Raw genomic sequence first — 21,808 nt, forward strand, 5'->3', positions numbered from 1 at the left:
GGAGAGAGGTAAGAATTTCATCTCCACTAATTTCATCCGGCAGATCCAGATAACAAAGCGCCCCTCTGCATGGGAGAGTTAACATTGCTAGGTGATACAGAGAGACAAGATGCACTTGGAGACACAGGAAAAATGCATCTCTGAGAAAGTTTCCACTATTAATGTTTTTCCCTTGCAAATGTGGGTCTTCTAAAACACTCTTTTCTTTAGGAAGGATCTAAATGAGGAGGAGGTGGGAAGTAGAGCTACAAAGCATGTAAGAAAGCCTCAAATACATGAGTGGGAGGAAGGAGGAAGAGATGAAAGAATAATGAAGCTTGCATCACTGGGAGCAAACAGAAGAAGGGAAATGCATGTATTTGTGGCTAAATTTTGCAGGAACTCAGGCTGAGGTTTAAAACTGCTGTGGTTAGCATAGATACAGGCACAAAGTAATTCAGACAACCTGATCAAAGGACAAAGAAACGTTACTACCAATTTCATTGGAAAATTACCTGGCTTGGAGTTAATGGGTAAGCACAAGAAAAAATGCCTTTTTTATAACGTTGGTATGGAGTAGCCCTGCAAAGGGTAATCGGCACCTGCAGTGTCTACAATGGTTATGTGATTTGGGGATTCCTCCAATGGGGCCAGGATTTTGCCTTTCCTGGACACTCTTCTTGGCATCTGTGGGATTTCCTTATACAGTGATGCTGCAAACAGATATTTATATTTTTTTTTTAAAAAAATAATAGATGTCTTGTTATTAACATGGTGCCCGGGGTCCTCAGCTCTAGTTGCATCGACAGCTGAGCTCAAATGCTCAGCTGCTCTTGGGGTGTTTTCATTAAAACTAAATCAGGTGTTTCTACTTCGAAAGCATCTCCAGTGACCGCCATGCCAATGGCTACACACCTGAACTAGGAAACAAGCCTGGAAAAGGATCCCAGGGTTGGGTTTATTCCACACCTTCTGCTTTCCTGTCAGTGCTTTGCTGTAAGGACACCGTTAGGCATTCAGCGAGCAGGGCTAATCTCTCTTAGGCATATTGCAGAGCTGTTAGTAGAAAACTTTCAACCCAACAGAACGAGGGACCTGTGTGTCTTACCCAGGAATCCTGTGGGATGGGAATGCCTCTGTCTCCGTGTCACCAGTACCACCTATAAAAGGAAAACTGTGACTTTACTCAGGAAACCCCAGGGTTTTACATTCACTTTGGAATAAACTGAGCCTGTCCATCCATTGAAGATGCAAGCGTCAGGGAATCAACAGGATGTTATGGCCATCTGCACAGACGAGCAGTGCCCAGGGGTATAGCTAGGACCAAGGTGGGGGCAGGGAGAAGTTTCATGCCAGCAATTTTTACGAATGAAAGGACCGAGCTGCTACTTCAACCTATGCTGGCTTTTCAAAATCCATCCTGAGACAGCAAGAAAAAAGGGCGGAGGAATGACATTTCCATTCCCTCTTACAAGTAAAGCTGTATTTGATACAGACATGAAAACCATTCCTTTTTTTTTTTCCAAATCTTATCATCAAAATTCAGAGTTCCTACTTTCTGCATATTGTTGGCCTCTGAAGACTGCAATACGCTGGTGCAGAATCTGGTTTCTCTGTGGCCCTCCCACACCAAAGCGTGTTTGGTCTGGGGTTGGGAACCCCGTACAGTTGAGGAGTAGAGTTTGGGTAGGCAGGAAAAAGGGTTGGCAGGACACAGCTCTCATTATGCCCTCTGTCCAGACTAATGTCAAGGAAATGGTGTATCCTTTGGGGAAAAAAAAAAAATAAAAAAAATCACATCTCATCCCAAACCAGTCATTCCCACACTATGGCAAAGTATATCTAAAGGGATAAAGCTGGGGTTTTCCTATAATCACCACAGCAATTGCACATACCTTGAGTTATCACTCTATAGGGTTGGCCGGGGAAAGGTAAATTTACAGTGAATAATTAAATGTCCTTTACAGGTGTGACAGTTCCCCGGACATACAGCAGTGCTGATGGTGTCAGCTCCCCCTGAGACCCTGCCAGCCCTTGCACTCACAGGCGGGTCCCAGCTCAGCCCAAAGCTCTCTCACACCTGCTTTCGTAGGAGCAAGGCAGGAGAGGCAGGAGAGGCAGGCCGGGATGCGGGCTGCAAGGGGGCAGAGCAGCGAGGAGGAGGAGGAGGCAGGGTGCCCCCTTGGTCCTGCAAGCTCTGCTGGAGTGGGGGAGTTGTCTCTGTCTCCACCGGCAAGGAATACAGTATGAAGAAGTGCCAGGCCTGGGCTGGAGCTCCCGGCTGGTAAGAGGGTAACCAAAATCACAGTTTTAGCGGGGTGCGTCTCAAGTTTTCCACACGTGGAAGTCCGGCCGCAGTGGCACGAAGGTCGCCCACAGTTGCAGCGTGGCCGGCGAGGCGGGCAGCCGAGACGGACCCGCATTCACCGGGGGGGCCTTGCCCCTCCCGGGTGGCGGGGTGACCGGGCGGGCACCCCTGCGGGACAGCGGGCCCCGGCGGGGAGAGGGAAAGCCACCGTGGGACCGGCCGTCTGCCGCCTTCCCCCGGCCCCAGGGCAGCTGCGCCCCCACGCCCCCGCCGGAAAACGCCCCCGGCCGGCAGCGCCCCCAGCCCGCCCCGGCCGGCCGGCCGGCCGCTCCCGCGCGCCCCGCTCTCCCGAACTTTCCTTCGGGCGGGCCCGCCTCGGGCCCCCGCCGCCGGCTCCGGGAGGCGGCCCGGCGGGGCGGGGCGGGGCGGGCGGGCGGCGCTAGGGCCCGGCGGGGCGCGGCGGCGCCGGCGGCGGGGGGGCGGGGTGGGGGGGGCGGCAGGCGGCGGCGCGGGCTGCGGCTGCCTCCCGCCGCGGGGCGCGGAGCGGGGCCGGCCGCGGGGAGCACCCACCCCCGCGGCGGCGGCGGCGGGAGCCGAGGGCCGCGGCGAGGAGGTAACGGCCGCGGCGGTGGCGTTTCGCGGTGTCATGGGGAGCGTGTGCGTGCGGGTGGGCGGGTGCCAACCAGCCAGCCAGCCCCCGCGGCAGCCGCCGCCCCCGCGCCCCGTCCCTCCCGGCGCGGGGAGCCCCGGCCAAACTTTTGGGGCCGCTGGGCCGTTGGCTGCCGCGGGGAGTGGCGCCGCCCCGGGGGCCGCGGCGGGGAGTTAGTCGCGGCTGCCCCGCGCTGCCCGCCCCAGTCCCGCTGCCGAGCTCCGCTGGGCGCGCCGCCCCGCCGCGCTGGGGAGGCGGAGGGCGGCGCGGGGGCGGCGGAGGGCGGCGCGGGGGCGGCAGCCCGGCGGCAGGCAGCGGGGAAGGGCGCCCCGAGCCGGGCCGCAGCCCGGGCGGGCTGTGCGCCGGCCCCGGCTCCGCGGGGGCGCCCGGACGTGGCCGCGGCGGGCGGACAGGCGGGCTGGACCGGGGCGGGAGGCGGCCCCGGCCGGGCCCCCGCGGGCGCTGGCGGGGCAGCCGGTGGTGGGCGGCCACCCTGCCGTCTCCCTTTTGTTCTGCGTGCTGTTAGACCCGTGCCCGGGAAAGAGCCGCTCTGTCGCTGAGGGGCTCCGTGTGTGCCCGCCTGAAGGGCATCCTCCAGGAAAGGTGTGCGCCTGTTTCCCCATCGGCTCCCCTTTGCTGGCTGCTCTTCAGTGCTGACTCTGAACTTATCTGGAGTTGTGGTGAATTAATTTCTTCACAATGCATGAATGTGTCCCTGCGCCCTGGAGAAGGATTTCCTCATTAACCTGCCAACAATGCTGCGGGCAGTTATTATTTATGTTATCAAAATAATGTCTGTGAAAATCCATTTGCACGGCTATGGCACTACTCCTCTTGCAACCCAGTTGATGGAAACTTTAATTGCAGCAGGTGATGTTTTACTGTGGAGCCATTTACGTCAGAGCAGACCGTTACTCCGGTGGGATAACGGCATTGCTTGGACGATCATCGTTTTTCATGTGGGGAGGGCTTGTGCTGTTTCATGGGGTGAATCGGGAACAAAAATGAGCGAACAATGAAAATAAGTTTGTGTGGTATTAAAAAACCCAATATGGTAACGTCTGTTACGGGCACGGTAAATCAGGCAGCAAACCCCTGGTCTTCTCCAGGGTAGCCCACGTATCAGCTGGTAAACAACACAAACTGTGATCACTTTGCAGCCGAAAATGTAAGGCCTTGCAGCCCTGGCAGCCGAAGCGTTACGTGTCGTTAAAGTAGCTCTCTTAGAGGAGAGGGACTGTCCCAGGAGCTGTAAAATCTATAAACACTTTTCTGATTGGTTTAAAAATTTAGACACAGGAAGCGGATGGTATCTAATAACAGACAAGTGGAGACACTGTTGTCATGGAAACTGAGAAGACTACCCCCCCCCCCCCCATTTATTTAAAAAAGAAAAAAAAAAAAAAAAGAAAAAGTCTGCATATCATCAGAACTGCCTGCATACCGCCTTGGCTGCTGTTGCCTTTCCCACAGCATCTGTTGAAACACGAGAACGTGCCTGTCAAATCAAGGTCATTTTACAATAAAACCCGGTGCCACCGTCTTCCCTCTTTCCTCTCTGGACCTTGTTCCCCAAGGAGGAGTTTGGGAGATGGAGCCTGCCTCCCCACCAGGCTGCCCCCCATAAGGTGGACGTCATGCCCCAGCCAGGCCTGCAGCTGGGGAGGAGCTGCTGCAGGGGCTGAGGAAAGGCTCAAAGGAGGAGCGCGGGGGTTAAAAAACAAAAGTAGCAAGGGATGGCTTTTTTCTTTTTAATCGAATGTCCCAGGTCATGTTTCTTTTTGTGGGAATCTATGGACCTGGGAGAGAAAGCTGGGATTGATTAGATCTCCCTCTGTTCCTCCTCATTTCAAAGTTATATTAAAATGTAATGATTTGGACTTGAATGATTAAGGCCGTTTCACAACTCTGCCTCACCTGCAAAAAAAAAAGAAAAAAAAAGTGGCAGATGGCTATGGGAAACCCTGTGCAATTGCTTTTAATAAAAAAATCACCATTCGGTTATAGCATGCTATTTGAGGACAAAAGCAGAGATACAGGAGTAAAATATACTTCATTACTGATGAATGCAGCATGAGAAAATCAGACTATTATTGTGGTAAATTGAAGTTTTACTTTGCTGGACTATTGAAAGTTTATTGTGTGTGACAGGAGAGAGCTATTTTGCTTTTGGAGCAGGAGAGAAGTATTTCACAGCAAAATCACAAGAAAGGTTTTAATGCTTTTGCTTATTTTCTTGGGCAGCAGTTGCCGATTTCAGATGTTTGTGATGGAGAGGTGTCTTTGAGTATTCACTGCATTTTCTCTGAAACATTTCGTTTTGTTGCTCCCTTTAATCTTCATTTTGCAGTGACCAAGCTGAGAAAAAGCATTTGAGTGCTTCACCCACTGTATAAATCATCACTTTGAAACCTTAAATGACCAGTTTGACCTCTGTTGCCTCATTGCTTGCATATTTCACTTTTGCATTATTATTTCTTAAGAAAACCAGAGGCTGGTGAGCAGGTCTTGTGGACCAGGAGTTAAATCCTGCAGGGTGCCGAAGTGAAGGTCTCAGCGCCCTCTCTACCCACTCCCTTGGGTCTTGCTATCTGAAAAATCCAAGGTCTGGCTTTAAAATCTGGCTGTGGGCAGAGCAGCCTAAAGGGGTGGTAAAGTCAGAGGGAGCAGTGCCTGCTTCTGCTTGAGAAGCCCATGTTTGGGATGACACCAGGGTGCAGGAGCTGGGACCCCCCCTCCCTGGGTCAGGGAGAGGCTTGGGGAGTCGGGCAGTTGCGTGTTTAATCCAGCTCATGTCTGATTAGTCAGATGCTGCTTATAATTGCTGTGGAGTTCGAATGGAGAAAGTTTGTCTTGGTAGCGAAAGTGTGCTTGCTGCTAGAAGGGAATTTCCTGTTGTCAGGAGCACCCTTATCTGCAGGAAGGTTCCCCGGCAGGAAGTGTGTCAGTGACTTGTTTTTACACAGGGAAGGAAATGAGCTGGATTAGGTACTTTCTAGATTTACCCTTCATCGTCCTTCGAGTCTGTGCTACTCTGTTTGTCTCTAGTGCTTTTAGTTTGTAAAAGTTTTTATGATGTCAGTCATTCCCAAGGGAAATGCAACAAGTTAAATGCTTGCGTTGTCCTGCCATTTTTGCTGTTTTTAAGGAAACACCCCACCAGCCTCTCTGGGCCACATTTTCAAAAGTATCCAATTTGCAGTTGATACCTTTTGAGCCTCATTAATGGTACTCAGATGGGCTCCCCCCCTTAGAATGAAAGATCAAAAAATGTACCAGTTATTTTACTAATAGGAGCAGTCCTTAAACTTCTGAACTGCCTTTCATCATGGATCATAAATCACTTTACAGAAATTCATTTTTTAATATCCACAGAAGTAGTATGAGCATAGGAGGCCAAAACATAGCATTTCACGTGGACTGCCCAAAGTTGCAAGGCAAATTAGGAGCAGAGCTTGAAGTCAAATTAATTGGCCCTTAATTAGCAATTGCTAATGGATTAAAACTTTGAAAATGCGCCTGCCTTTCCCGAGTGCGCTTGTGCTAATGCGCCAATGCAGTGCATATGTATTTGGGATGTGGGGTAGGGGGTGAATATGTAAGCAGTGGTTCCAGAAAATACCAGTTGTTTACTGGTCCCTGTCCAGCCTAGCATGGCTGGGATGCCAGGTTTGAGGCTTGTAAGGTTAGACATGGCTTTGGACGAAGGTCCAGACTAAAGGCGAGGACTGAGGTTTAGGTCTTTGTGTTCCAGTAAGCAGGGAGGTTCAGGGAAATAGACGTTATTTCTCTGATGTCAGCTCACAATGGAGTATTTATGGTGTTAAGCTGAACTTTCGCAGAGGTCTTTGAGGGGGAAATGTGGAAAAGTTACATAAACTTGTAAGAAGCTGCCTGGCATGCTGAGCAGCTTCAAGTAGTGATCTTTGGCGTAGGAGATGTCTTGGTGTTAGGAGCTCTTCCTGGCAGAAGAGGCTGCCAGGGCTCTCCAGGAGTCTAAGTTGGGCTAGAACGGGTCTGTCCTGACTGATGCTGGAATTTGCCAGTTCATGACTTCAGACGTAACACAGTGTAGCACGACTTTGGCCACAATTTTGAAATATTTCTAGTGAAACCGCATTTGGCTTGTTACCTGCTCTCATGGCCAAGCCAAAGTAAAACTGTAACAAAATAATGGGGGGAAAAAAAAAAAAGGCCTCCAACAAAACAGCATTTCATTTAATGTAAAACTTATGGCCATGTTTTTTGAGAAGCTATCAGCTCATTCTGGGAAAGCAGCCTGAAGCTCTAGAAGGCAAGGCAGTTTTTGGGAAGTGACTTTCTCCTAGGCTTTGGAAATCCTACTCCATTTAAGGTGCCCAAAGTTGAGCTGCCAAGCATTAGGGCAATTCAAACCCTCTGTAACTCCACTGTAGGTGCCTTTAGCAGTCTTGAGACTTTTAATTGATCTGGACTGATGCTGGTTGTCTAGCCTAAAGTTTGCACCTTGGCAGCCCACGAAGGAGCAAGGCTCCCTGCGCCCTGAGGATGGGCAAAAAGCAGTGGGGTAGCCCCGCTCTGGAAATGGCTGGTGAGAAGGGTCTGGGGAGTGGCTGAAACTCACCACGGCTGGACACATGACTTGCAGGTGGTTCAAGTTGTGTTGGACCTCCCTCGTGTTAGTCCAGGTGCTGGTGGCTGCTGGCCGGGGGTTAGTGTTTCCCCACCTGCCTTAGGGAGAAGCAGAAATGACATGTTCTTCTCTTTCAGAATTCGTCCTAAAGCTCATGTATTCTGTAATGTATGCAAAAATTGGACAGGCTAAGCCTGCTAGAGATGAAACTTCTGCTTATTATGCTGGACAGTATTTTGTCACTCTTTCCTTTTATTTCTCTGTCTGTAGTATAAGAGTCTCTTTGCTAGAGACAGTCCTTCTTTGTGCCCACACTGACTGCAGGACGGACAGATGGCAAGGCTGTGACTTGTGGTCAGGGTTGGTAGGTGCCACTGCATGGAAAGATCTGCCTAGGTGTTTGACACCGTTGTTTTTTCCCACCGTAGCAGGAATTTACATCAATGCTAGCCAATACAATGAAATTTCCTACACTGGATGTTTTCACCTTTTACTGAAAATAGGTTAAAACCAAATAAAGATAGGATTATTCAAGGACCGAGATGGTTTTGGCCCACGTTGGCTTCTTTCTTTGCCCACCTCCCACATGCGAGGTTGTGGTGGGACTCTGTATGTGAACTCTGCTCAGGCTGAGTGAGAGGTTCCCTGGTGGGAGCCTAATTGCAGACTGCTTACCTGCCACCTCTTCGCTGATACAGCCCACTCGCCATGTCTGGGCATACTTATTTTTGTTGCAAGGAGAATATGCCAGACTTCCTAACAGACGGGGCTTTACATACAAGGCAATCCAAGCTAGATTCTGGAAGGCATTTCACAGAGTGGCAGCTTTATTGGAAATTGCTTCTTAATACTGTACGGCATAGCTATTGCTCTTTTTCATGTAGTTCTTTGCAAGACCTGCGCCTGCTCCGCTGAACCGAGCAGCGGCTTTGCATCTCCTGTGACCCTGCCTCCTGTCTCGGGCTCTCCAGGCTCCCCTCTCCAACCCCTGGCAGCTCTGCGGCTCCCTGGTACAGAGCTGCTTTTTGTTTCTTCTCTGGGGCTTTGTAGAGAGGCCAACCTTTTCCCTGGATAAAGTCAGCTTCTGGCACAGCAAGCAGATGTGAACTCCCCTGCCCGACCCGTCCTTGCAGAGCCGCGCTCGGTGTTACTCCCCTCAGTAGATCTTCTCGTTGCCAATTTAATTGCTGGCCGGGCTTGCTGTGGAAAGGAGGAGAGGCATTAGAGGGGTTACGAGAGGTTATTAGAGATGGGAGGAAGCTGAAGGTCTGACTCGTCCAGATTTAACTGGATTAAATCTCGTTTTACCCCTAACTCCAACTTGTTTTGATCTGGGTTTTACAGTAGATCATTTGTAGAAGCTACCCAATTAATATGTTAATTTTAACACCAGATTTTGTAAAGCTTTTTTGTTGGAGGTGGAGAAGGGATCCAAATGTTTTGATCCTATTTTTATCATTATCTTCACTGGGTTTTTCTCACCCTCTGCTTTGCAGAGAGGAGCGAAATTTTAATAATTCACTAATATACTTTCACTTCATTAACATTTTATCGTTCTGGTATTGTGCATATGGTGAACTCTTCACTACTCTGATTAAGGGCCTGATCTTGCCGCTGTACTGACATCCCTTCAGGTGTGGAAAACCCTAAATGCAGGTGCTATTCTGCTTTTTGGAAAGAGCTTTTCTGGTTTTCCAATAGATGGTAAACTGAACAGAACATGCAAGGTGTTTTTTTTTTTAATAAAATGGAAACGTTTATGAAAAGATAGCAGCAACCATTAGGTTGGAGCCACTAAGCACCAAGCCTCCAGCCATTACAAAACTTAATGGTGTGGTCTAGAGAGCATGAAGACATGGGGTGTTATTGTGGTATCGTTTGCATCATTTTACACTGCAGGATGTTTGGTTTAAGCAGAGATTTATACTGGTATTAAAATGATTATGAAACTTTCAGGTGCCTTACCTGGGATAGCACAGTGCTTGGTATTAGGATGGCACAAATAACACGTAATACTTCATGTAATCTTGGTGATTAAGTACGTAAGTTTGCAGGTTTGTGCCTACATTGTGTTAAACAGGTGCTTTTTAATCGTGTCCTAATCTGAAATTGGGTCTTGAACTTCCATGGTGACTCTCCTTCCTTTTTTGTTTTCCTTCTGTTTTTTCCTTCTGTTTTTTTTTCTTCTGTTTTTTTTTTTCTTCTGTGTTTTTTTTCTTCTGTGTTTTTTTTCTTCTGTGTTTTTTTCTTCTGTGTTTTTTTTCTTCTGTGTTTTTTTCTTCTGTGTTTTTTTCTTCTGTGTTTTTTTCTTCTGTGGTTTTTTTTCTTCTGTGGTTTTTTTTCTTCTGTGGTTTTTTTTCTTCTGTGGTTTTTTTCTTCTTTTTTTTTTCTTCTGTGGTTTTTTTCTTCTTCTTTTTTTTTTCTTCTGTGTTTTTTTTTTCTGTTTTTTTTCTTCTCCTTCTGTTTTTTTCTCACAGGAGATGTTGAGGGACCTGGCAGAAGATTTTTACTTGTCATATAGAATATATTTGCTTTTAGAGACACCAGGACAGAAAGTCATCTCTTGTGAATTGGTATAGTGCCATTGGAATTAGTGGAATTACACTGACTTATACCAGCTGATGGTGTCTCTGGTGGTATTATAAGAAGAGTGAAGATGTGAAGATGAGGCAACTGGAAGAGGTTATAGGCCTGAGCAACAGGGAGGGTGGAAGTTTGTTCAGAAGTGATAGAGAGGCTGGGCCAGTGAAGAAGGTCCACTGCAGCTATAGTGCGTTTGATTTGACGCTGCTGGAGATGTCCAGCCAAGAGATGTCAGCAAGGCAGGCTGAGAGATGGGCTTGGCTGGAGAGGAGAGTCGGTGACGGAAAGTAAATTTCTCATTGGCACGGTAGCAATTGGTGTGTGAGTGAAAAAGATCATGCACAGGGTCGGGGGGGGGGGGAAGAAAAAGACCAAGGCCACAGCAGGAGCTGGGGGAGAGAATGTGGAGGTACAGAGCAATCGCTGGATGAGGAGGGCCAGAAGACAGCATCTCATGAAGCCGGGATGGACAGAAGTCCTTCAGTCTGGAAGGAGGAATAGAAAAAACGTACCAAATATTATTTAGGGTTGAGAAGAGAAAGGGAATGACATTGACATCTTTAGAGACATGAGCTGTGAATAATCTCTACTACAATTAGTAAATTTTGAAAAGCTGAGCTATAAATAAACTATGTCTTAACTGGTATGTCTAATTTTTTCCCCCCCTTGTCTTCTCTTGTTGCAAAGCAGTCTCGTGTAATGGTGCAGCAGAGCTTAATGTCCTGGGGATGGTTATGGCAGCATCACTAGTGACACTGTGCTGCATGGTGCTGCTGTGGCTGCTCTGCACAGAGCTCTGCACCTCGCTGTTCTCGGGGGTTAAGGGCCATGCCAGCCCTGCTTTACCCGGGGACCTCTGGCTGGGCGCTGTGCCCGCCGCAGTCAGGGTCCCGGGGGAGGCACTGCAGTCAGGTTATTGCTCAGGAGATGCACACGGGTGCCGGGAAGTCACAGGGTTTTGATTAAATATACTGGCATTGTAGCTGTGGTTGCTGTACCCCGGTTATTAGGTCCCGTGTGGGGGAGTGGGGCGGGGGGGATGGGGAGCAGGGGAGGCAGCAGATGGATTCCCCTCTGGTTTGCGACGTCTGATGGGAGTAGGGCTGGGCTGTGGCAGAGAAGATCTGAGGAAGATATCACAGCTTCAGGTTGTGTTGTGATGGAACGCAAGGTCTCACTCTGGACATATTTCGCCATGGAGTAACTTTATGCAAGGAGGAAGACAACACAGACTAGAAAAAAGTGAGGTAAAATGTAGGAATTAGGCATTTGTGTTAGGATGGTCACCCTTGTTCACAAGCAGGTCTCATTACTGGAGCAACTGCAACCCATTTACAGTCCTGGGACCTGCTGCAATGACTGGAAACAGTCTGACTAGAAATGAGACTGGCTTAATTGTACCAAGATAAGAAAAAATAACCAAAACCAGCATCAAAAATGAAAAGTAAAGTGTGTTTTAAAAATCCTTTTCGTTTTTGTAAGCCAGGGTGCCATTTCTGATGGATGAGGACATTCCTATTGCCCGTTTGTGACACTGGTGATCTCCCTGTCCAGCACCTCAGAGGCAATCAGTCTGGGTTGGAAAGTCAGTGTTTTTAGAAACAGAAAAGACTTTGGCTTTCCAGGTGGCATGATTTCTTTCTTTCCTAGAATGCATTGCTGCCATTGCAGCAGTTTGAGGAAAAAAACCTGAGCATCTCAAAGCTAAAATAGTTGAGAGATGACTCCTGGAGAAAGCAAGGGAATATGTGGAGGGCTCAGAGATGCAGTAACGGGATGCGAAGCCTTTCCCTACACGTCACTCAAGTGGGTTATCTCCAGAAAGCGGTAGTTAGCCTCTGGTGATTGCTGTCAGCGGTTGCAGAGCCGAGGGGCTCATGCCCGCTCCTGGTCCCGTGCACCCTCAGAAATCACCCACAGTGATTAAAGACCATGGCTGTAGGGTCAGGCTTCCTCGTGGTTCGGGCCTGTACCTTCAGGTGGGAGAGTTGTACAGAAGTGTTAAAGAGATGCAACAGGTAAGGAAAGGGCCAGGCACAAGTATATGGCCCTCAAGCCCCTTATTGAGGGCATAATTTCACAGTGCTAGTTGTAAAGGCTTTTTTACCAGGAAAGCTGTGTTATCTTTTGTCAAGGGGCTGCATGAAACAGCCTTTGCTGTGCTGATGATAAGAATAGTATCGGTCTTACCCACTTGCCGTTTGTCCCTGAGAGAGTTATGTCCCAAGCCAGTGGATGCTGCACTTGATTTATTCAAGACGGCTTCCTGCCTTCTTGCTTTTTTGTGTGAAGTGTTTTCTGCTCAAATGAGGATGCCTGTTCACGGTGTGATGTGGGCAGTCCAGGAATTGCTTTGAAATCTGGAGCAGGATTTTTTTTTTTTCTTGTAGTAATTTTCATTCTGAGCTTGTGTTCAGTCTTGCTTACTACTATTAGCCACTGCTAACTGCCTGGGGGTAAGAGCTGGGACCACAGAGCAGCAGAGATCCCAAGCACCCTGCTCTGTCATAGTGTGGAAAAAATATTTTCTTTTCTGGCCACAAAAACCTACAGCCTAAATAAGGTATTTGGAGCAAAAATTACTCCAGCGTACGAGTCTCTGCACCAATATAATCACTTGTCCTGCTTCTATATTTCACGTTCTTTATTTAAGTTCCTGTCACCTGCTAATAACATATGAACATTGGGGAAACAGTGTTACTGGCATTTCTCAAGCAGCCTGCTTACGTTCAGTGGATTTCTTACTGTCAAAACCACTTTCAGCATGTGAATGAACGGACCTAAATATTGATTAATATAGACAGAAACTGCCCTCCCACCTCTTGCTCATTCAAAACAATGACAGCAAAGTGAGGCAGAAGTTGTCAGCTCATGGGCTGTGGGGAAGAGCCTGTTTTATTTTGGAAGCAGAGCTTTGTTTTGATGGAGACTCTCAGGAACTAGTGCTGGGAATGAAACTTTTGTTTCCAGATGCAAGGGACAAGAGGTTCAGCCCAGATGCAGTATCTGTAGGTGAGGAAGCTCCTTGACTTCTACAAGTGTTGAAGCAAGGAGCATGGCACTTTGGAAAATCTAGCACTCGTTCCTTTTAGCGCCAATGTGGGCATGAATGCTGGCAAAAATTGAAGCTTGTCCCTTTTTGTGACAAAATCTTATTGACTCTGATTGTTTTCGCTGATTTCAATGAAGATTTTGCCTGAGCAAATAGCTCGGTATTTGATCATGTAGATGGTCAGTGTTTGGAGTTCACCTCCCTGTATTCATGGGGAGCTCTCATGGGATGCAGTGGCGGTTGCATCTGATTTTATGGATGCAGAATTTGATGTTCCATTGCAGTCATTGATATAGTGATGGTGATAATGGCTATTATTAATTTGTATTCCAGTGGTAGGTAAACAGTGTTAATATTTGGCTCGTCCCCAGACTTCCTCTCTCTCTCAAGTGCGTTCTCCATTGGTACCAAAGGTGATTTATGTGAGTATTCCCACTCTGGCAGCGTGAGTGATGCACATACGGCTCTTTGGAACCAGCAGATGAGAAGAGTTATACACAGATATGCTGCAACATAGATTTATATTGCTGTAACTGTGAAATCTATATCTTGTTATGAACAACATGCAATCCATTACTCGTTTGCGCAAAATTCAACACTTTACCAGCCAATGAAGTGAGGAGCAGAGGACCAAATTCAACCCCTGGGCACAGTGTATTTGCCCTTACTGACTTGTGGGCCCTTAAGCCCATAAACTGATCTTGAAGTCTTGTGACTATGGGAGCAAGTGAAGATGGGTTGTCCATATATTTGTCTTGTGGTGATATCTAATGACTGAACCCAGGTAGCAGCCTTTCCCTGAGTTAGCGTAGTCATCAGGTCTCTGTCTTGGCCACTGTGCTTTACACAACTGCAAGAAGCTAGTTGTCTTAAAATTAAATTTTTTTTTGCTAAACCTATTAAGGAGGAGACAGACAGACAGACGTGGACAGCAGGGTGATTGAAGCCTTTTTTAATAGCCAATAAAGCTAACCCTCTTCCCCTAAAATGCATAAGTAGCAGCCTAAAGACCTGCCTCATCTGTGAGCTGCAGGAGGAAGTATGGTTAGATTACAGTAATGCATGTAATGAGTTTATTACAATGTGTTAATTACAACTGCCAATAGTTATCCTTCATTATTAAAGCAGCTTCCTTCAAGGTAAAATAATGAAACTTACATTTTCATGTATCTTTATGGGTCAGAAGCCCAAGAAGAGATTCCTGTTCCGCTTCTATCTCATGGTATAAAGTAATGCAACTCTACTGGAGTCAGAGGTGGATAGCTGGGGGGAAGGCAGCTCCCTTTTTTATTAGGGAGGTTTAATGCAACATTGTTTTATTTCTGTGCATTAAAGCTAATAACACAGCAAGTGTGTTTTGAAGTTAAGTCTTTCTAGGATCTCTATATGTTAAGTAACTGCGAAAAAACTTTATAGTCACTCTGTAGGCCCTCACAATACATCATTTTGAGCTGCCCTCTATCTATTACGTTTTATCTGCCTGCAAAATCCATTTCTAATTCTGGCCATATCTCCTTTGCGATCACTTGCCAGAAATCTATTCCCAGGATTCGCCTTATTTTAGTGAAATATCTCTGCTTCAGCACCTTTCCCAAGGTGGCTGATCTAATCACGGCACTATCAGTTATCACTTCTCATTTCCTTTGGTAGCTCTGTCAAATGCAATGCACAGCCTAACAAAGTGACATTCAAATACTCTCAGTGACCAAGGCTATTTCCCGTTCTTTTACTCTGCAAAACTGGAATTGTGCGTGGCTTCTTAAACATGTGCCCTTCGCTCCAGGAATGTGACTTGTAAAGTGCACTGTGAGAAGAGTTAATATTAAGCAGATGAAATAGCTGCCTCTTTTTTTATCACAGGTGAGTTCCATTTATAGTGACCATCTGGATATTAAACCCTGCATCCACGACCTTTTTTCAGGTAGAGGAGAGCAATGCTTCATTCCTGCTAACTGGCAAGAGATCCCTACTTTGCCATCAGAGAAACAAAATTGGTCACCTCCCTGTTCCTAACCTCCATTCTTGTCTGTTTATATATGCATGTTTCTCTTTTACATATGATTCTGACTGTATGCAAAGGTCAGCATATGTCCAACAGGGTGCTTGTGTTTCTCAAGTAAGGAGTCACCTGCATAGTGGGATCCTCTGTTAAGGTTAAATGCGGTTTCTATGGACACAGAGGTCCAGCAATAGCATCTTTTTTTTGGCTTCTCTGTTTTTTTTTTCCTTGGGTGACAAACCTCTTAGTGTTATCTTAGATTGCTATCATAGACTAATACTTGTTTTAATAAGTGTGTGGCTGACTACTCCATCCGCTCTGGAAGATAGTTATCCACGTGAGTCCTCACAGCCCTTCCTGCTTTGTGCTGTTTAACGCATGCTGTCCCAAGCCTGTTTTGCTGCAGTCTCATTTCTGCATTGTTTTTTGCGAGAGCTGAAGCCTAATTCTTAGTTTTTTGGAGAAAGCAGGGAGCAGACTTTCACCAGACTGGCTAGGAGTGTGGGAAGAACCTCTCCACGCACCCGTCCTGGCTGTAGAGCACCACAAAATGCAACACTTGGGTGGTGCTGGGAGTTTACTGTGAGCAGCACAGTTCTGTATTTCTTCTGAAATCATGCAACTTGAATTGAGTTTATTTGTTTCAAACAGGGAAGGGAAAAATTAGTAAAACAGGTTTTAAGCTGACAAAAAGAACCAGTCTGATTTGTTATTTATGGCCCAAGGTACAACACAAACCAGGTGCTCTGCATTTCAGTTCTTTGGCACATATTTTGATGAACCATGTCACAGCCTGGCAGCTTCCAGGGCAAGGTGTTTGCAGTCCCTCCCTGCTGTCCCTCAGACCCTGTCCCTCCGGTTGTCTGCGGAGGTGCAAACTGGGGAGCACCTGCCCTAACAGGGGATGGCAAAGCAAGCTTCTCTGTGTCCTTAAATGGTCATTTCCAATATGGATAAATATTGAGGAAGGTGTCTAATGGCTTAAAAAGCTGCTCATTGCTGCATTTTTATCTAGCTATTTCTTCACTGTAGGAAGGTAGAGAAATCTGTGTTAAAATAATAATTAAATGCTGACAGTACTAAATTTCCACCCAGCGTGAGTTGGCAGCAGTTGCAAACCAAAACATTAGGTCATTAAAGAAAAAAAACCACAACTGATTAAATACCTCTGTATGTTTTTCTGATTAGCTATTCTTAAAAAGAGCATGTGGCTGTAATAGAAGGGTGTACTTGACAGCAATTGCTTTTTGGAGGAAAGGTAAAATACACATGTTTTAATGTGTATATATGTGTGTTTGAAAGGATTTCTTGCTGATCTTAGCTATAGGGATTTATATCTCACTAATCATCCATTTTTAAAAGCCACCATGAAATCTCTCTGGCAGGAAATATGTGAAATCCCCTCAATATTGTGTTTCTGGAAAGAACAGTTAACAGTGACTAATACACTCAGTGTTTTGTTTTGGTCTCTTTTTCCTCTTCTCTGGCTAGACAGAGCTGATTTCGCACTTGAGTGTCGAACAGCCGTGGTGGACCTTGTTGTAGCATTGATGGCATTGAAGCACTACGAGGCTCAGGGGCTGACTGCAGTGTGCATCCTGCAGACATACAAATCAAAGGGTTTCTTCCCCAAAGACCTTGCTGTGATGGGGAGGTATGTGAAGTTGGGTGAGGATTTGAAAGGGGGAGAGGGGGTGCTGTTGGGAACAGAAACTCCCGTTTACCCCATGCCACTCGTGGCCAGAGGTCTACTGCTGTCAGAGGCAGGCTGAAGCTGGCGCTCTTGACCGTATTTTGTAAAGCACTGTTGGCTGAGGAGACAAGAGTGCAAAGTAAAAGTTGGCAAAAGGTGCATTTATAGGTTGCCACTTTTCACCACCTGTTTCTTCCTTTGATGCATTCTGCCATATATTTTTTCCAGTGTGCTCCACAGCAATGTTTTAGGGCTGGTACCTACAGCACATGTATGTCTGGAGCTCCTTCCAAGTCCTTTTTAAGGGATGTTGCTGGAGCTAGCGAGGAGGGGAGGATCTGGTGCTGGTGAGGACTTGCAGCACTGCAGGGGAATTATGGCTGCCGCTGGCCCTGTGGGAAGCCCAAGAGCTTCAGAGGGGTCGGTGGGCTGCCGAGCATCCCCTCTCCAAGTGCCAGGAGCATCTCTGAAAGCAGTGTGACCTCTGGCCAAAACACACTTCCCGAGCACGTGCTGAGTGTGGAAGGATGTCCTGGCTGCTATGGCTCCTGCTTTGGTTGTATCAGAGCAACTCATGGTCCGTGGTGTGTGTATTACAGTGCAAGCCCTGCGAGGCACCACAGGGTCATCCTTCCCTCTCCCCTCCTTCTGGCCTTTCCTTCCACACTTACATTTGAGAAACCAAGGAGCAGAGAGGTTGAGAGAGAGGTTTTGTACAGTCAAACTATTCTGTTGTTTGAAGATGTAGCATTGTATCTTACTACAAACTTTTGTTGTATTAATATACTCCTGTCTGCACCTAGAAGTTGCATATGAACGCGGTCTCACAAACATAATTGCTGCTGCTTGAGAGACATAGGAAAAAGATTCATCTGAAGGGATTCAAAGGAGGCTCAGCATCATGGGCTTACAAATTTACTCTGCGCTTTTACTGGACTCTTTTAAGGACAACTGTGATATTCATTTTTCCCCTGGGAGCTGTATAAGTGTCCTGGGTTTGCTGGATAGAATCATAGAATGAATTTTCTATTCAGGAAAGCTGCATTTTTGAGAAGACTGCAGCACCCGATTCAGTGAGAACAAAGTTGATAAGACACTTTGTTTTAGTTCGTGGCCACGCGTGGTATCTGGGTCTCCATAGTGATCAAGGTCTTTAGCAGGCAGCTTCAAGTTAGCCGGGTGCTAAAGCTATGAGGAGCGAAAGGCAGGGCAGGGGACCCAAGCTGTCCAACAGAAGTATTCCATACCATAAACGTCACGCTCACTGTAAGTTGGAAAGTTTGCTGGGGACAGTCTCTTTTCCTCAATGGTGACCGTCCCTGGAGGGTCTGGCCCATCATTTAGCTCCCGAGGCCTGTCCTGTTTGTTGTGACCATCACCCTTTCACTAGAGCTGTGGTGCTTGCAGGGCTTGACATCTAGCTTCTCACAGAAGCCACTTCTGTAGCTCCCCCGCTACCAAAACCTTTCTACACAAACCCAATACAATGTTACATACATTTTTTTTTTCTTCACTACACATTACAGAAAGCAGTTTCTCAGCAAGAGTGATTCCAGTTTAATCATGGAATCATAGAATGGTTTGGGTTGGAAGGGACCTCAAAGATCATCTAGTTCCAAGCCCCCTGCCATGGCAGGGTCACCTCCCATTCGACCAGGTTGCTCAAGGCTCTATCCAGCCTGGTCTTGAACACTTCCAGGGATGGAGCATCCACAGCTTCCTTAGGCAACCTGTGCCAGTGTCTCACCACCCTCAGGGTGAAGAACTTCTTACTTCTATCTGGTCTAAACCTGCCCTCTCCCAGCTTCCAACCATTACCCCTCGCCCTATCACTATAGGTCCTTGTAAAAAGTCCCTCCCCAGCCTTCTTGTAGGCCCCCTTCAGGTACTGGAAGGCTGCTAGAAGGTCTCCACAGAGCCTTCTCTTTTCCAGACTGAACAAACCCAACTCGCTCAGCCTGTCCTTGTAGGAAAGGTGTTCCAAACCTCTGACCGTCTTGGTAGCCCTCCTCTGGACTCACTCCAACAGCTCCATGTCTTTCTTGTGCTGGGGGCTCCAGAGCTGGACGCGGTACTCCAGGTGAGGTCTCATGAGGGCAGAGTAGAAGGGCAGAATCACCTCCCTCGACCTGCTGGCCAATCTCCAGATTATCTCTAGATAGGATGTAGATTTAGATCAGATATTAGGAAGAAGTTGTTCACTGTGAGGATGGTGAGACACTGGCATAGGTTGCCCAGAGAAGCTGTGGCTGCCCCTTCCCTGGGAGTGTTCAGGGCCAGGTTGGATGGGGCTTTGAGCAACCTGGTCTAGTGGAAGGTGTCCCTGCCCATGGCAGGGGGCTTGGAACTAGATGATCTTTGAGGTCCTTTCCAACCCAAACCATTCTGTGATTCTAGGTTGTTGTTTTTTTTTTTTCCCCAAGATAAAGCAGCTGAATGATCAGCTAACCATAATTCAGGCAGAACTGGGGACTCTGTATGGGCATATGTGTAGGGATCCAGATTTGAGGAGTACTGCTTGAGGTCGCAGTGTTTCAGCTGTGTAGCCTGAGTGCATCAGTTATTTGGAGGTGTGTGCAGGTGCTCCAGCGAGCCTGGCTGCTGCTCAGGAGCTGGGTCCCGAGCCCACTGGAAACACCCCACACTTGGAAAGCAGAGAAAAAGGCATATTTCTGCAAATGTTAGAGCAGTGAATTTTTTGTAATTAAATGCAGTTACCAAGAGCAAGAGAAAATTTTGGCCTGTATTTCTGTCCTGTACAAAGATGTGCCAGACAAAGAACAGATGGGGCCAGGGGTCTGCTTGTGGTTGTCTTGGGCCACCTCCATCCCAGCCCTGGCTAGAGGCAGAGTGACCTGATCTCGCTTATGTCTGCTGCTTTTGGTGCACTGAAGGTCCCGCCTCATTTACAGTTCTGCAGGGCGGCATGTGTGACGTGCCCTGGCTGGGATGTCGCTCTGCAATGTGCTATGGGGGAGGTGAAGTCCCTCTGCATGGGGACCCTTCCTTGTGAGAATCAGCCACCACTAAACCTTAGTGACAGAAAGTGGCAGAGAGCCTTGGCCCTCTTATCTCCCAAGTTTGTTGGGTCCTTGTAGTACTAGCACCAGGTTGAGACAAACTATGTCTCTGCTGACATTAAAGTACTTGACACTATAGAGTGCAAGGTAGCCAAGCAGTTACAGGCCATTAATCTCCAATTGCTCTTGTCAGGTATTATATTCATTAATCCAGGGCCAAACAGTGGTTTAGTTGTTGGCATAGACCATAGTAAGATTTTTTTTAGCTCCTGGTTAGTGCCAAGTTAGCATCTAGTTAGTAGTATTTGCAGCTGTGTAGACAGATGCCCTCGAATTTCATCAGTCGCTACACCAGTGCTAGGGCTCAGCATTGCTTCATCCATTAAACATGCTCTCAGGACCAGCCCCTTTTCCTGTGCCTGGATGGCTGGTTCAGTGAAGGCTGGCTGTTGCTCAGGTACCTGTAACAGGAGCTGCCAGCTTGTAGTTCTCCTGTGTAGCATACCACGTAGCTCCTGATTCCTGAGAGGCAGCTCCCAGAGAGCTCTTGGCTAACTGAGCCACTTTTTCTCCCTGTGACCTCTTTGGGCACAATTGGGATGGAGGTGGGTTGTGTTGTTTCAGAGCACATTCACACACTGATTTTATTGCCTCTTTTTGCAGAGGAGGAACGCTCCAGGCATCCTGTGGCAGAAATTCCCCTTATTCTTCTTGGACACTGCCCAAAGGTTACTCATCAGAACAATCATTGCTAAAAAATAACGATGCTGAGCACCAAGACTTATGGAGTGCTTTGATATGCCAGGCTGTGATGATTGTGTATAGAGGGACATCCTTTTGTAGCTTGAATTGCTATAAAAGCCTTCAATAGCCTTTCTCTGGCAAACTGGTGTTACCGTAGTCAGGAGTTTTTCTGAGCGAGTTTTGCAAGCTCAGTGCCACCATACGTATCATGATCTGCGTATGCTCCTGAGGTGAAAACTGGTTATGTTTTAATACATTAAGATTTGCTTGCACCCTTCTGTATGGAAGTGTTGTTTTGAAAGTATAAGAAAAACAAGAAGGAAGAATATTGAGATGTTTTAACATAGCAAAAAGCATTTCTTCCTACACAGTGCCGTTTGAGAGAGGGAACAGCTTCTTCTCCAGTTCTGTTTTGGTCTAAGTCTCTCTCTTCTGAGATTTAAGCATATGCTTGTATCAGTTCCTCAGCTGGTGTGTATCTGTTGACATAGTGTATCTACTGACACAATGCGCTTTCTGCGTTTACACCTGATGTTTTTACTGTGGGTCTTTCTTTAAACTTAGCAGATTCTTCAGGTTTTAAGCATGGTCCTCTACCAAAGCTGTAACGTGGGGACTTTTGTTTTGTTTTTGTGAGAAGAACATTGACATAATTACCAATAGGAAAAGATTAGGAAGTTGATTTTTATCCTGAGGTCTATAGGATTTCTTATGTCCCACAAAGTAATTGCCTTTAGTCAGTAGATAGGGACTGTGATGCTCCAGCTGGCTGGCTATCACCTAGCAGACCGTGGCACACCTGGAGCAAAATCCAGATGTGCTGGTGGGTGTCTGTGAAGTGCTGTTACTGCAAGGCTTGCCCTTCTTTTGTGAAGCTGCTCGCAGCTGGAGGCAGGTCCACGGTGGTGAGGCACACAGCATGCTCTGGCTTTGCAGCTGGTGCTGCTTCAGATCCAGGGCAAAGCAGGTATTTCAAGAAGTGTGTAGGTAAAGCTGGAGCACAAATCCATTGAAAATCTGTGTGTGTCCAGGTAAGCGGCTGAGATCACTTGCAAATGGTCAGTCCCTCAGCAGAAATGGAAAGGAACACGTTTGGGAACTGTTGGGGCTGCTGTGCCTGGCCATAGGAGGCTTTGCTTTCAGATTTTATTTGTTTGTGGGATTTTGTC

General features: G+C 47.3%; 1 protein-coding gene across 3 annotated transcripts in view; it reads left to right on the plus strand.

Annotated features, from left to right (window-relative positions):
- The first annotated feature begins 2,861 nt into the window (after window positions 1-2,861).
- The window catches only part of FOXN3 (forkhead box N3), a 209,868-nt gene continuing 190,921 nt past the window's right edge, over window positions 2,862-21,808 (plus strand). For all 3 annotated transcript variants that reach the window (XM_086462224.1, XM_086462223.1, XM_086462225.1), the window contains exon 1: window positions 2,862-2,900. The gene's annotated coding sequence lies outside the window, so the exon portion shown is untranslated. The remainder of the gene's footprint in view (window positions 2,901-21,808) is intronic.

Source organism: Leptosomus discolor, chromosome 3, assembly GCF_034619465.1.
Source record: "Leptosomus discolor isolate bLepDis1 chromosome 3, bLepDis1.hap2, whole genome shotgun sequence".
In the NCBI taxonomy this organism is placed as follows: domain Eukaryota; kingdom Metazoa; phylum Chordata; class Aves; order Leptosomiformes; family Leptosomidae; genus Leptosomus; species Leptosomus discolor.